Source organism: Ambystoma mexicanum, chromosome 3p, assembly GCF_040938575.1.
Source record: "Ambystoma mexicanum isolate Mex_15411 chromosome 3p, UKY_AmexF1_1, whole genome shotgun sequence".
Classification (NCBI taxonomy): Eukaryota; Metazoa; Chordata; class Amphibia; order Caudata; family Ambystomatidae; genus Ambystoma; species Ambystoma mexicanum.
Window position 1 is genome coordinate 884,996,578 of NC_090925.1, and position 12,219 is coordinate 885,008,796.

A 12,219-nucleotide genomic window follows, 5' to 3' on the forward strand; every position below is an offset into this window, starting at 1 on the left:
CAGGCTCTTGAGCACAATGGGCTTACATGACAGGTTCTCGCCATCCTTGCAAGACTCTTGTGAGGGCCTTACTCTGCTTGCCCATGAGGACCACTGGAGGAAATGTGTGTCTTTATGTTGGGATCATGGGGTCCTGCCTCTACAATGTGGTAGTCCAGAATGTTCAAAGTTTTCAGGATGGGTTTTAATTTGGGTCTGGTCCCCTCTTTTCTGAACCCAATGGGGTGTGCAATCAAGGCTTTCATGGAACAGTGAGGAGGGAGATGGGGTGGCAAACTTTTTTATAGCCTGGCTCCTTTGGAGCTTCACAGTATCCCGCTCCCGAGTTATCACTCCAGCTTGGGACTTGTCTAGAGTCTGAAGGCACTTCAGTCCCCCTATTTCCCTCTTTGCCTCTGGAATCCATTGGCATGAAGTTTCTTTCTTGGAAGATGGGGGCTCTTGTTCGGTATTACCTCAGCTAGATGTCTGAATTATCTCAGGGACCATCTCTGCCACCCCTCCCCCCACTATTTGGTGGTTTAACTACAGGTGCTCATGCTCCGTGGTGACCCAATATTTAGTCCTAAGGTGGTTTCGTCCTTTCACTCGTCCCAAGAGGACATCATCACTGCCCTTCCTCTCAACCTCTTGATAGATTATGCCCTTGTCTCACTTTGATATTAGGGACATATTGTTTGCATATCTTGGGACAATTGCAATCTTTCGAAGGTCCTTTGGAGCCTCAGGCAGGGGGAGGAACGCTTCTTCCCTGTCCATCAGCTGCTCTGTTGAAAGACACTGTTACAATGGCATTCATTCTAGATGATCTCCTACCCCTCCCAGGGTCATTCCACCTGTGGGATGGTCACCTCTTGTGCGGATGGTCACCTTTTATCATGGTGATTTTTTGTAAGCAGCTTCATCGGTCTCCTGGTCGACGTTTGCTCACAGATATGGGTCAGGGGAAGGATGAATATACCCATGTAGTTTTGCATGCTTCATCACTATAATGTTCATGTTTTATTAAAGTTCAGCTGCTGAGCAGATAGTGATGTTGTATTGTTTGGAGGAACAAATCGCCTGGTGTCTTGACTTTACCTCATGTGTAAGGACTGGGACAAGAAAGAGGAACATGGAGGTATTGCCTCTATTACTTACTGTAAGCTTCATTACTGCTAGCCCTACTGGTCCTCGGCCCAAAACGTACGCCCCCTTGCCTGGGGGTGAGGCCGCTTCAATCTTGTGGTAATCAGGAAGTGGTCTGGTAAGTCCCCTCCATTTCAGGCCTTATAGTAATCAAGAATGGATTATTGGAATCTCGGTGGTTGGTGAAGGCAATAAGCCTTTGTGTGCATGTAATAGATGAGGAAGAGAAGTACTAGGAGTAATAAATATTACCAGTAAATAATCATGGCATTATACGCCAGAACTAGCATAGCACCACTTACCTTGGAAGAAGATACATGACACTGCACCAGCACATTTTGACAGTATTAGAGAAAAGCCTTAGAAGATCCATGGTGGACTGAACTCATGCCAGATTTGGAAGAAACAAGGTTGCCTTCGGGAGCTAGCACTTCTACTCATTAGAGCATTGAATAAAGCAGGTCACATGCAAGAGAGCAAGAGATTAAGGCATTAATCATTGGACCGTCGAGAGCCAAGAAAAAAGCCGGCCTGTTACCATGACTTTATTATGAACTAAGAAGCTCCTGTTTTCATCAAAGAAAAGGGGGCATGTGTAGCGCAGGTTTTGGCAATGAACCAGATCATTGCCCGAGGCTCGGTGGATCCGGGCATGACCACATGGATAGAACATTGATATCGCATGCAAGCGAAAGGACAGTAGCTTTTGGCCCCTGCACGCAGAATGGAAACCAATAACACAATACTAATACAATTGCACATGAAAATAGAAGCTATGTTTATTGTGTAATCATGACTGCAACACCATTGGGCTAATTCGGCTCCAGCCCCCAACTGCCCTTATTCTGGGCCATTCCTGAAGAGACCTGGTGACCTTGAAAGCCGTCATGAGCAGGACGAGATGTGGATGATAATGAGTCTTGGTCTGTGCTGTTCCTTTGTTTTTGTTATGAGCAGCACCATTCTTAGCCGTGCATCTTTAGGCAATTGGCACTACAATGGATCATTTTCAACAGAAAGGCCCCATGAAGCGCCTATGAACCTGTAAATATGTGTCTGCTTCCAAAACAATTAAAGTGTGCAAACAAAAAACTAGCTTTTAAGGATTAGTTTATAACCGTGATATCCACTTCCTTGACATGCAAAACATGGTTAGCTTGTATGAGGATATCAAATGTTCTCAAAAATCATGCATTACAGCGAGCTGGAAGTTTGTGACAATGTCAATACCATGTGACTTTTACACAATTTCTTTTGAAGGGGATCATGCTTATCTCGACTTAGCAAAAGAGCATGTGTAAAATATATATGCTAAGGTTGTATACATGCTTTTTACGCTGCGCCATATTTTCACTCTTTTGTATGGTGGAGAGGGGGCACGGAATGCAATTGCCTTTTCTGCCACCCCATTAACTCCATCATACAATGGCCCAAACATTTACTCCAGCATAACGTTTTCATGCCAGCACAGATGCTTTGGATTCTTATGGAATATGACTTCTTTTTACAGTAGCTAAAAGCAGGCAGATTCTCAACGAATCCACTGCAAACACCACCTGCCATGCATAAATGGGCGTGGATTTTTGCTCCATTTGCATTACAAAGTGAAAGAAATAAGGTGTACAGACGATCATGCCTGTATTTACACTTGTCTTTGCACAGCATAGTATACATGACTAAAATTGAACTTAAGGACACAGGTAATAGGTCCCCTCCATGCAATTTACATTTTTAGGTAAAAGGACCCCCGTATTTGTTAAATTGCTGAAAGCAAGCTGCTGTACAATAGGAGGTTTTTCAGGCTACCATTGGCATTGTAAGACTTGCAGTTTTCCATTCAGGGTGTGGAAAATAAAGGAACAAAGGTATTATTTTGGCTTAATGTGTTTCTATAAGTGTTTACATGTTGCCAGGTTGCTTTACTATGGGATTTGTCTATGTGGTTAAATGCCTAATTTGCAGAGGGACCTAAAATCCGAGGCTCACTGCTAAAACAAAGTGTAATCTCACTGTGACTTAACAGCAGAAAGTGGAATCCTTAGACATTATTAAATTCATACTATTCTAAAAAAGACTGCATCACAATGAGGCAGATTTCATGATTTTAGCGACAAAATGGTGTCTCGTTGTGCTCCTCCATTGGCACCCAGAGTTGGCACCTAACATTTCGTCATTGGGGCAGTGACCCTGCCTCAATTCCCTTATGACTTAATTTGACAGGCAGAAATATAGTCTCACCAGCCAGTCATTGCACTAGAAATGATAGCATAGCAGACTGACTTTAATATCCTGCCATGCTGCTGCCAGTTACCAAGGTTGCCTAGGCCGTTCAGAGTATTACGCAAACTGAGAATGAGTGAAACTCTTTTCTATGCCTCGTTATGCTATGTTATTGAGTCTTGCATAACCTTTCTTCTTCACAGTTTCTTGGGAGTTTAGGATCAGTCAGCCGGGGGCTAGGAGGCAATAACACAGAGCAGAGAAAGGATGCATTGTTGATGTGTGCCAAAGGTGTGTTGTTAGGCAATGGGATGCTATGTCAGGTGACGCTTTGCCATGACACACATTCAGAGACCACCGTATCTACTTAGTTTCCTGAGACCTCCCTTCTGACTGCACACAGACACTTCAAAGACACTGCAGCTTTAGCACTACTGTCTTACATGGAATTTTGGTGCAATGCAGCTGAACATGCACCAGGAACTACCAAATGACAAATAAAACCATGCATTACATCACAATCACAGAAATGCCTGCAGGCGATTTCCATCAAAATGGGCATTTTGTATTTCCTGTCATGTTTTTGGGCACTGTCAGTGGCTCAATTGGCATTAAAGTGCACCACTTGCTGCTAATTTGACATAAGTTTCCAAAACATTCCTTTAGGACAAAGGGAATGGAACACCATACAGGTAAATTTGCCCAGCCTATACACAACTCTGAAGGTAGCCCTTCTACCATTTGATGACATTGGTTATAGCAATAACATTGAATGACATGAGTGCTGCGTCTTGTGTGATTTTCTGTTGCGAAGCAGGATATTTTAAATTCCATTACAACAAACCAAATAGCATTGGATCGAAACATGTGAGTATTGCCTTTGTGTGTGATTACTTTCAAATTACTTTGGTTTGACTTTTTGATTATTTTTATTAGTGTCAAACAGGTCTGCCTTCAGCCACTCGATTTATAAGCACTCTAGGTGTCTTTCACGGAAGTTCTGTTAAAAACAATCATTGGCAAAGCCAACCGTTTTGGCATATGTATACATTTTAGTGCCTTTCCCATGCCTAAACAAAGGCCCAAAACGTTGACATTGCCAATGCGTGTTTGTTATGTAGTTTATCATGGAAACACTCGGGGGTTGGGTCTACTATTGGAAGATAACTTCCTTCACTGTCTCCCACGGCCTGTGGGCAACATTTTCAGCTCCGTATACCTGCCAGAGTCTCAACTGAACCTAATTTCCAAACATCTTCACTCCGCGCTTCCAGTGTCTACTAACATTTGTCGGGGAGCGATAGTAAATAGGCTAACTTTATTTAGCTGGCATAATTACTCGCCATATAATACAATACAAATTGTGCTAATGGACTCCTGGGTGAGACACTGCCCCCCCAGAAAACTGTAAGCGGTGTCTTGAGGTCACAGGCGCTGTCTGCGTGTCTGGGGGTCCGGACACCTACTAGCACTTTTAATCTGACGGGGACCCCCGAGGAGGACACAAGGAGAGGACAACTGAGGAGTAGCGAAGCTACCCTCAAAAGACACGCCCGAATCAGAAGCTACGGCTGTAAGTACACTGACCGAAATGCGCATGCGCGCGCCTTTGTAATCCCTACATCACCGGTACGGATCAACCACGGTCACGTAAACGCACTGTGACGCAAAGTTAACTACCAATTATAGGCCCCGTACCATCGAGTAAATGGATCCTCTGGGAAACCCGTTATAATACAACACTTTTAATTGGTTGACCAGGAAATCGTCAGAAAACGCGAGAGAGCCGTTTGGTTTAAAATTAGCGAGTGCTTGCAAACATGCAGTAGTCTTTGTTAATAAGTTTGCGCTGCGTCTGTGTTCAAATGCAAGATGCTATGTTTACATTCAGAAGCAAATCAATAACATTTTATTTTCATACTCCTACCCATATTTTCATCACCAACATAGTAGGAATTTGGCAACGGCTTCAGAAACAAAAGAATGACTAGACTTTCATCTGGCCAGCATCACCAAATAGAGGCAATTTTCTAAGCTTGAAGGATTTAATGAGTAGTTTATCTCGGGAGATTTCACCATAGATATCCAGAGAATTAAAGTTTCCCATAGGATTGTATTGGGGTTATTATTTTATGTGGGAGTCATTAAAAATAGCACTATTTTTAATTGAAAAATCGGGAGTTTCCTGCCTAAATCGGGAGGGTTGGCATGTAGGGTTACCTCCACTTGGTCCTGCAAAATTACTTCCGGATTACTAGTAGTGGTATGGTGGTGTTACTCCCCATTTATAAAGTCCATAGAACTCCATTGGGATGTCAACAGAATTACTACTGGTGGTAGTTCTGCTGGCCGTAACGCTGCTGAAATGGCAGGTTTTTTGGTGGTAAGGTGGTGGAATTTCCTCCAGCATTTTGCTGGACGATTTTGCGCAACGTTACCACCAAAACAACTATAGTTGGGCAGTGCAGTAATGCAGCGGTAACTCTGTTACAGCTGCTTTATCGCCACTTTGAGCCACACCACCCAACTTCTGATGAGGCCCAAAGAGACTTGTTTTTGCCACATTTTGCGAGAATAGGGAAGTCTTGGTAAAACGGGACAGGGACAGCTCTATTTCACCCTTGGGCAAACTCCAGAATTAGTAGAGAGAACAACAAAATACACGTATGCATACCACCAGAGAAGAAAAAGTGCATAAATCAATATGGACTTCAGTAGAAAAAAAGCTGAAAACCAAAGTGATCAGTACTGACTATAATGTAACATTTATGTATCCCACAGATTTATTTTGGCAATATTTGTATACTTTGTCATGCTAATAAGGTACCTTATATACCGTTACTTAATAATTGATATACTGGACACTTCTACAATTATTTTATTTCTAACTGACTTCTTACAAATGTATTTCAACGTTAAGATCTGTATAACTAATGTACACATATGGCTTATGCATTTGTACTCTTTGTAACTGCAACACGTATTTTTAGTTTCACACTTGGAACTGACAGATCCAGTATTTCCTGGTTGCTCATATCTACCGGTATGTTCCCATGTAGGGGAAGGGGCTTTTCAGCCTCTCTAACCCTTAATGGGAAGCTTCAACACTTACCTGGGACTCACAGGAGTCAGCTACTTCAAATGCCTAAGCACAGAAAGCTTTCAGAAGCAGACCCGGAGAGGAAGAACAGCAGTTACCACCCGTCCCGGAGATATAACGTTTTGGCCTGCATTCCAAGAAGGAGGCTGCCCTTTTTAAAGTCTTCCTCTATGGGCACATATCTGCAATGTTCTCCTGCCACTGAGCATTCTCAAACTCATCATGTGACCACTACAGCCAATCAGGCTTCAGTTATTTAAGGCAAGCACTATTTAAAGGCTAGCTCAGAGTGTAACAGGAGAAGAGACCTTTGGAGCTTCATAGTGGGAGTCTGGAAACAGATAATGGGTTACGAAAGGAAAGGTTAGAGTGGCTGGAGCCTAGAGAGAGGTTATCTGTGATCAAAAAGAAGGAGGCAGGTGAGAAGTGGTCAGAAAGGAAGACAAATGCTGGAAAGAGGTGGTCAGAGAGGAGCAGGAAGGATGCTGGAGGTGATAGAAAGTAAGGCGGCAGTGGAGAGTAAAGAGGGAGTGTAGCAGATGTAGTGAGGCTGGAGAAGAAGAGACCCCTAAGGTTAGAGGGGTAGAATCCTAAGCGGTTGGAGATACATGATTCTTTCAAGGAGGTGGTTGGCATTAGAGCTGACGAGGAGGAGACTAAGAGAGTGAAGGTTGGTGCTGAAGGAGATCAGAGAGACAATATAGTGAATCGCACCCTGAGCCAAGCAGGTGTGAATGCATTTTGTATGGAGCTACTAGCATATGGTGGAGTGTTGAGTAGGTGAAAAGGAGAAAGAGGAAAATAGTCCCTCTCCCCTTGGCATGAGGAGATAAATAGGGATGCTCTGTACGGACAAGAGCCAGGACCCTGAGAAATGTTGGTGGCGAGTAGAAACGCCCTAGCTTAAAGAGCTGCTCTTTCAGCCAGGCTTCTGGTGTAAGATGGTGTTACACCTCCCTTTCCTGCTGTTGGAAGGACCTACTGTGGAATGGCCTGTAATGCCCGAGACCCACGCCACTCGATCTCCCAAGAGATTTAAAGAGAAGTGGAGGAGCTTGCTGAGGGTGCTAGAATGGAGAGTGAGTGATGGAGAAGGAAGACAGTCCAGGGACGGATCTCTGTACTGAGGGGTATAAACTCCAGGGATTTGTTTTGTGAGACTCAGATACTTTTGGTTGACACACAAAGATTTTTGGTTGTCTGCAGAAACATTTGCTTTGTGGTTGAGGGGCATCTGTTACTATAACCTAGTGTGTGGGGTTTTTTTTATGAACGGATGGTATACCTTCCGGTGATGCATTGATAATGAAGCATACAATCATGTACTACCAAGTGTTTTGTCTGAATTTGTGGCAGAGGGCCTATGTGACGTCAGGTGTCCAAGATGGCCATCGTTACGTATACTATTTTAGTTTCTGAGCTGTTACTGCTTTTAGGGTGGTTCCATGAAAAATGTGTGAAGTACATTTTGTTAAACATGATCAAAGGAATAGAAAAGTTCATATAAGGAACCTTTTGATATCTTTTGCTGTTTCTGAGATATAGCCTTGTAAGTTATTGCTACTTCATCACAAACCTTTGTATGCTCACTAAATTAGCAAGTTTGAAGTCATTTGCTACTTTCTCATTGAAATATACTGTTTATTAAATCTACAGTAGCTATTTACATTTGAAGAGACAAATTAAGGTTTTACAGGTCATCTTCTGAGTCCCACAGTTAATTTTCATCATCTACAAAATTGTTTTTATCACAGAGCTCTTCGTTGCCACCACACTTACACATTTCTGTGCACCTTAGTGACTCAGCTTGGCATTTGCAATGCACAGCACACTGTCCTTTGACTCATGCACACCGTATTAGCTGTATGATTGATTGTGGTGCAAATCAAAGCATACACATTGCATGAGAATATTGATTAGCTGCCTTATCCCACCCAAATTGTGATTGCTCTGGGAGATGCAGGTGTTGTTGATCAGCGTGTCACCACTCCATCACTTGTTAATGAGTCCTTAAGATGTATGGCATAAGAGAGGATCTTGTTGGTGTCAGATTTTCACTTTGCATATCTTTTTTTGTGAGCATCCACCAACACAGTTGACCAATGTCCAACATCTTTGTTCCTGGCAAGTAGACTTGACAAATGAGTTGATCTATCAATCGTTCATCTTCCTCCTTAAAATCTTCTAGACATCCAAGTCTTCAAGGATTTCTTTCCCGAAGTCGTGAAAGAAAGATGGTTTCCTTTCTTCATAAAGTGTGCGTTAACGTCACACCCTGAAAGAGCATGAATTCCTGCACATTTGTAGGCTTTAAGCAGGAGCACACATGTTTGAGATCTATAAATCTTTACATGGTTTTCTTGATTGAATTCTCTAGGTAGGTATCAAATACTAAATGAGCTTCATCATACTTGAGCAGATAAGGTTCTATTTTCTTTTTAAATTGAATTGCAAGGTCATGGCATGTCTTCACATATTATGGTGCTTGGAATTCTGTCATTCCATCAAGGATAGCTGCCGAATATATTTGCTCTGGTACAGGTAATCTGTCCTAACTAACAAATGAAGAAACCTCTGTCATGTTGTTACAAACCTCTGTTCTCTATGTTGTTCCTTTTCCGGTATCTTCATCAGCCTGCTTTTGTTAGCAGCTAAAATCATTGTACCATATTATTTGGTGATGGGGGATAGCTCAGGGTTAATGTGTTTGTCTTGGAAGCAAGCCAACACAGTGAAACACCGGTTTGAATCCTGATCCTGTGCTTAGAAACCAATCTCTGGTATTAAGAGCATTATAAAAGAACAATTATAATTATAAGTTGAACATTGAAAGAGGAACTGCAGAGAATTCATAATTACTCAAGCATTCCTGTAGATCAATGTCAGTTTGGCTTCATGAAGCAAACGTGTGAACATAGAACGATCTGCCTTCAACTGCACTATAGTGTCTGATACTTTTGTCTTAACAACTTTGCATGCACTTTTACAAGGCTTAAGGTTCTCTTTCTTCATTGGTGCCCACAGGCTACAAGTGTCTGATTCAATCCGGTCTTCTTTAAAAGCTGTTACATTTGGCAACCTTTTTCTGTCATTCTTGATGTGTTCTTCTGAATTATTTCATCAAAAGCTGCCTTTGTCAAGATGTTGATGAGTTCTTTTCCATCATAAATTAACAGGATTAGTCAATGTCATAATCGAGTTGTAGACCTATTGAACATCTTTCTTTTTGCATTTTGCTTTGGATGCTGTTGTGGCAATAAGACCCGAGGCGGCAGGCCAATACCGGCCCAGGTAATGCCCCCGGGGCCGTAGTTACAGGCCTGAGCGTAGCGAGGGCCTTAATGAAGCCCCGGGGGCATTACCATGGGTGGTATTGGCCTTCCACTCAGGGTCTTATTGCCATTAGTACCCCGGCCCTTTAGACTGGGGTACTAATGGCATTTCTTTCTGTTTCGCGCATTTCGAAACAGAAAAACAAAATGAAAAAAAGTGGCTGCCGGGAAAGGGAAAACATAGTCCGTTTTCCCTTTCCATGGCGGCCATCGGGAGCGTACGCGCTGGGAACAGAAGTGTTCCCAGCGCGTCCGCTCCCAAGACGAGAAGAAAAAAGAAGGTAAGTGGGGTTGGGAGGGCGGAAGGAAGGGGAAGGAAGAAAAAAAAATATACCGCGGTCTCCGGCGGGGGATGATGTTAGCCTTCAGCCGTATGGAGGCTTGGAGCGGGGATGGCCCCGCTCTGAGTCTCTACACGGCTGGAGGTTTCCATCGTCCCCCGCCGGAGACCGCGGGATAGAAGGTAAATGGGGTGGGGTGGGAGGAGGGAGGAAAAGGGAAAAAAAAGTCTTACCTGAGTCCCCAGCGGGGGACGAACAAAGCCTCCAGCCATGGGGAGGCTCGGAGCGGGGATTGCCCCGTTTCAAGCCTCCTCATTGACTGAGGGGCTGCCACGCCCCTCACTGGGAACAGAGTACCCGGCACGCACGGCGTACAAGGGAATACCGTGTGGTATGGCTCGCAAATGAGCCAATCACCATGCTGTATTCCCGTTGCGCCACGTGTGCCGGGTACTAATGGGTGGTGATGTTTTGATCATTTCTAATCTTTGATTCCTACAATTGTTTTTGCTTCTGTAGACAGCAAATGCTAAAATGAATCATGTTAGGGCATGTTTCTTTTAAGTAATATTAACCACACCACCAAGTACTTTCATTGCCCTGTTTTGATGTTCCTGTGCTTCATCTGAACCTTAAAGCACAAAATGGTACTTTTGCCTTGCTTACTACGCAATAGCCTTTCGTTCTACTTCTTCCTCTTCTTCACGGCTGGGGATAGATGGCTTTGGCTCACATAACTGCTCTCCATACAATCTTTTGCTTCAATCCAAATGTGCCTTATGAGTACATTGCATCTAGCATTTCGATTGCCATGATGCTATTTAATTTTTCATTTTTCAGTTCTTCAGGTGTTAAGTTGGTTAATTTTAGACTTACGTCTAAGTATTTATTATTGTTCCACTCAGCATTTCTGATTAACCAGGGGAGATTTCTTTGTATGTTGACATAAGATACACAAGGAAAAGGGTGTTATCCGTTTTCTTTTTTTGGCTGATGGTGGACCTTGAACTGAATATCTGGAGGAATTGACATTTTGAAAATAATTATTTTACTGTAATTTTTTTATTTTCTTTCCAATTTTCAGAACTTGTTACAAAATAGAAGGAAAAAAAAGTTAGAAATCATGAAAAACGAACTTTGAACAGAAACATCTAAACAATAAGAGATATCAAATTCTTTTAGGACCTTCTTTATTCAGTTTTTATGGTGAAAAAAAGATTATTAGAAAATATTTGATAGGATCACTCTGAAAGGAGTTATAGATCACATTCTAATTCATAAATTGTAACGGAGGCCATCTTGGATAAATGACATCACACATGGCCTCTGCCACAAATTCAGACAAAACACCTGGTAATATATGATTATATGTTTCATTTGCAATGTACCTCGGTATTCATAACTTCCCTTCAAGCAAAACCCACAGAATTACATATGCCCCTCAACTATTGAGACCCACTTGTTCATTTGTACCTGAGAGACATGTTGGTTGCCCTACATACTTTATATCTAGAAGAAACCTTGATGTGCAGAGTTGGGGAAGACACACAAAACCACTCCTACCACCATGAATAAAGAATTCAGAAAGTATTTGGACTGTTGTGTCATATGTAACATTTGTTACATAATCACAATATGTTATTCAATTTATTTGCATTTCAGAGCTGAAGGAGCGGAGTCGACCCAGCCAATGTATTGGAGCCATGGCTCTTGGCATTGCCCGGAACTCAAGGCGAGCGCATTGCACTTGAACAATCCACTGTTTCCTTGTTCAATACTCACTGGTCGGTTTTCAAATAAAGGAGACAATGGTCAGAATGCTGGAACAGGGCATCAAAAACCAAAATAGACCTGGCAAAACCATGATGCTGGTCACCCTAGGTGCATTTTGTCGGTTTTGAATGTATGCATCATGACCTGAGCTCCCATGACTGGGGTCCATAGACGTTTTGTGTAATTTTAGCAATTTTTTTAGTTAAAGGCTACCTAGTAGGCAGCAGTTAATGGGAAATGGGCTGGGAGGGTGGGTTCATACCCAATAGACGCTTTATGTGAGTATTGTCAAATGTATTGGAAATATGGTCATGCTCTATTATTAACACTGAGATGGACTATATTCATTTTAAAGCTGAATACCCTGCAGATTTGTTTATTAGTT

The 12,219-nt window shown here is 42.6% G+C and overlaps 1 protein-coding gene across 1 annotated transcript in view; it reads left to right on the plus strand.

Moving 5' to 3' along the window:
* The first annotated feature begins 4,806 nt into the window (after positions 1-4,806).
* The window catches only part of FBXO39 (F-box protein 39), a 639,851-nt gene continuing 632,438 nt past the window's right edge, over positions 4,807-12,219 (plus strand). The window contains exon 1 of the mRNA XM_069649891.1: positions 4,807-4,921. The gene's annotated coding sequence lies outside the window, so the exon portion shown is untranslated. The remainder of the gene's footprint in view (positions 4,922-12,219) is intronic.